General features: G+C 45.1%; 1 pseudogene; it reads left to right on the top strand.

Annotated features, from left to right (window-relative positions):
- The first annotated feature begins 938 nt into the window (after positions 1 to 938).
- On the top strand, positions 939 to 2,598 carry LOC115131045 (leucine-rich repeat-containing protein 30-like; annotated as a pseudogene).
- Positions 2,599 to 3,873: the final 1,275 nt, after the last annotated feature.

The raw sequence follows: 3,873 nt of genomic DNA, 5'->3' as shown, positions 1-3,873 counted from the left end.
TATGTGTGCTTATGGTTGAAGGACAAACTAACCCCAACTATCCAGTGGATTAGAATGTGACTCATACGTGACTCCAACATGTGTTAGATCCAAGACTGTCTATGTTCAATTCTACAGACCCATCACAAATGTGCAAATGAAATTAGCATTGAAAAAGCCAATGGAAATGTAATTATTGGTGCCAAACAAGTGTGTTAATATTTATTTAACCTTTATTTAACTAGACAAGTCAGTTAAGAACAAATTCTTATTTACAATGACGACCAACCCTTGGCCTAACCCGGACAACGCTGGGCCAATTGTGCGCTGCCCTACGGGACTCCCAATCACGGCCGGATGTGATACAGCCTGGATTTGAACCAGGGACTGTAGTGACGCCTCTGTGCCTTTGACCACTGTGCCACTCGGGAGCCAAAGGAAATTGGTATTGGTATTTTTGGTATTTTATTTTATTAGTCCACTATTGCTACATTCCCAAAATCTTTAAAAGAAAATTAATTTCTACAAAGAAAGTCCCCTACCGTCTCCAACCCTGTTGGGGTACTGGACACCCCCTCAGCGGGGGGATGAAACTTTGTAAGTGTGGCTGTGGTGGTGGTACTACCCAGTCAGTGTGGGCTAGCGGTTGGTTTCAGCCACCTGCTCCTTCTCCTCTTGTCAGCACAGATCCTCAGAGCTGTCCCATGGACAAATACACACATTTTTACTACTCTGCTACACTCCACGACACTTGGCCAGCACTTACAGAGTAGATATCCAGCGACATTTATTATCCAAAAGTGAGAATGTCCACAGTCTATGCTGACTGTCCCAGCTCTGCCCAAAGCTGCTTAGCTGCCAAACCTACTGGTCTAGGTGGTTCTGTAGCTAAGGCTTCCGGGTAATGCTCTTGGACATCTTGTTGTCTAGACTTTGGGAATCCTGCTGAAGAAGCATCAATGGGAGCCAAGCAGTCCAAGGAGGAGGAGATGAAGAGACAGGTGAGGAAGAGTGCCGGGCGTGAGGACAGCTTGACGTCAGTGGAGCGGATCCCCAACCACACATACAAACAGTGGGGCTACAGCAGGCTGAGCCTGGCCCGCCTCAGCCTCAAGGAACCCCCAGAGGAACTGTGGGATGTGACGAAGCTTGAGAAGCTCAATCTGTCGTTGAACTGCCTACGGGCTCTGCCCCCCGCCCTTATCATCCTCAGCAACCTGGTGGTCCTCAACCTGTGGGGGAACCAGCTGACCAGATCCTTCAAACACCCACAAACAGGGAAATCAATCCCAATCAAAGGTGTTATTACGTGCTCCACTAAGGCAGTTATCTATCTTATAACTTGTCCTTGTGGTAAAAATTATGTGGGTAAAACAAAGCGCAAATTAAAAGTACGTATCTCAGAGCATCGTAGCAACATTAGGTGCCAAAACTTGACTTATCCAGTTGCGGCCCACTTTTTGGAGAAGGCCACTCGATTTTGTCTCTGCGTTATATTGGCATAGAACATGTCACCCTCCCTAGGACAGGGGGTGACCTTGATCATTTATTGTTAAAACGAGAGGCTGCCTGGATCTTTAACTTAAAGACCCTTGCTCCCTTCGGTCTCAACGTAGACTTTGATCTGAAGCCATTCTTGTGATTATTGTTACGTTGCCATTGTAATTGTTTGTAAGCTTGTGTAGTCTAAAATGAATCTATGATCATATGCTATCCATTTGTTGGTTGTATGCTGTTCTTTGCCATCTTAATATTTGAGAATTAACCAATGATATTAGGCCACTCTTGGCCATGATTACAGACACATGTGTCTTTTGACACTATATAAACGAGTCATCCCGCAGTGTTTGTAATTATACCCTGATGAAGACAGCTTGGCTGTCGAAACGTTGGTAATTACATTTTTGCATCTGAGCTCCTAGAGTGTGCGGCTCTCTTTTATTTTCAAGGAACCAGCTGACCAGCCTACCCCTGGAGATCGGCCAACTCAGGCACCTCCGTGTCCTGTTCTGCTACCGCAACCAGGTGACTGAGGTCCCAGAGGAGCTGGGAAACTGCACTAGGCTGGAGGTCCTCAGCCTGACCAACAACAAGATATCTGGCCTCCCTGCTTCCTTCACCAGCCTGACCTGCTTGCGCAAACTCAACCTCAGCCACAACAAAATTGTTCACATCCCCGGCTGCATCTACACCATGAAGAGTCTGGTGTTCCTCCACCTGGCCTGCAACAGGCTGGAGTGCATCGCTGATAGCATCGCGGCGCTGGTGGAGCGCAAGATCCTCATTGTGGAGGGGAACGAGATCCACTCGCTCCCCAAGATGATCTGCTACCTGACACGCCTCTAGCTTCTCAACGTGGACTTCAACGACATCCAGAACGTGCCCCAGGAGATGCACCAACTCAGCAGGCTGGAGAAGCTGGCCTGCCACCCCTTGGATAAGGGGCTCCACATCATGCAAAACCCATTGCAGGAGCAAATCAAAGAAGTGCTGGATGGAGACCTCACCACCCTGTTTAATTATCTCAAATCTAATAGAGACTGTTCCACAGAAGGAGGGAAAACTCCTGGTCTTGATCCGTGTGCATTTGATCTGGGGACCCACTTTTGGTCTCCATAAGAGAACTAATGTACTTCCATTGTTGTTGCTCATGAGTAGGATAAGATTTTGGAGTGGTCCTCAACATGCATGAGAAAATGATGAGAAAAAGCTTAGATTACTATATTTGAACTTTCTGTAGATAACGAGACGATGCAAAAGACTCTGCAACTGTGATTATGCTAAAATGATTAGGCTACTAATTAAATGACTGTAGTCCTGATTCTAAGGGTGCTTATGTAGAGTTCTACCTAGCAACTCTATTTGCATAAATTGGGACATGTTATCCTTATAAACTCCTTAAAGCAACTTACAAGTGAGTGAAAGGCTCAGTGGGGCTAAACACATTGTATTGAAATAGACTTGGACTGTTGGGAGACCGGGTTAGAGGAAATAGCTTAACGTGTAGCCGAGCTCTGACGTCAGATTCTTCACAGAGGCCATGTTTCAGAGGCCATGTTTCAGGTCCCGAGTGAGAACACCTAACAAAGCCAGGGGCTGTTTGTTCTTAACAAGCATTGGATTTCTCCCTCATTTGTTTTGTCTTGCTGTTGGGGGAGCGAGCCTGGTCGTTTCTCTGACCTGCTGCATATAACTTGTTGATCCCGGTTGACCTCCACTCCCCCAGCCTCTCGTTTAGTTATCTAAACTATCCTTCCAGGATTAAGATCGGGATGCTTCCATTACATCAACAAAAAGGTCAGCCTAGAGCCCAGCTGTGTTTGCTGCTGTAGTTACCGACCACGTCGTTTAAGAGCTACAAGCAAAATGCTTTTGCCAGGCTCCAACCCCAGCCAGCTTGAAGGATCACATGCTATACAGTCAATGGAACTACAGTCTTATCGTGGCTATTGGATTGACATCTGGATTGGAGTAGCATTTATGTTTTTTAATGTAGCACCTCATTGCATCTGAAGGTAGCATTTACAAAACCAACCCAATTATGTGTTATTTGCTGCCTGACTGTAAAGTAAGCTATTTTAAAATGTAGTCTAATTGCGTAGGATTGTCTTTTAGTGTGGGTTGAGCGGCAAATTACTATTTTATCTACCTGTTCTTATATAAACTGAGGTGTAAATAAACACTAGATATTTATTCCCAAAACACTTTGCCTCAAATATTTCTGTGAACTCAGAAATCTCACACAACACAAAATGGTTTATGTAAAAGTGAATGTGTGTTTTAGAAACTTTGTATCAACATCATAGACATTCAACCTGAACTATTCGTGACTCCATCTCAGACAATCCATATAGACATCACACAATGTATTTGTCACTTGCAGTCAATTGTAAC

Source organism: Oncorhynchus nerka, linkage group LG6, assembly GCF_034236695.1.
Source record: "Oncorhynchus nerka isolate Pitt River linkage group LG6, Oner_Uvic_2.0, whole genome shotgun sequence".
NCBI classification, from domain to species: Eukaryota; Metazoa; Chordata; class Actinopteri; order Salmoniformes; family Salmonidae; genus Oncorhynchus; species Oncorhynchus nerka.
This window is presented reverse-complemented; position numbering and strand designations above follow the sequence as displayed.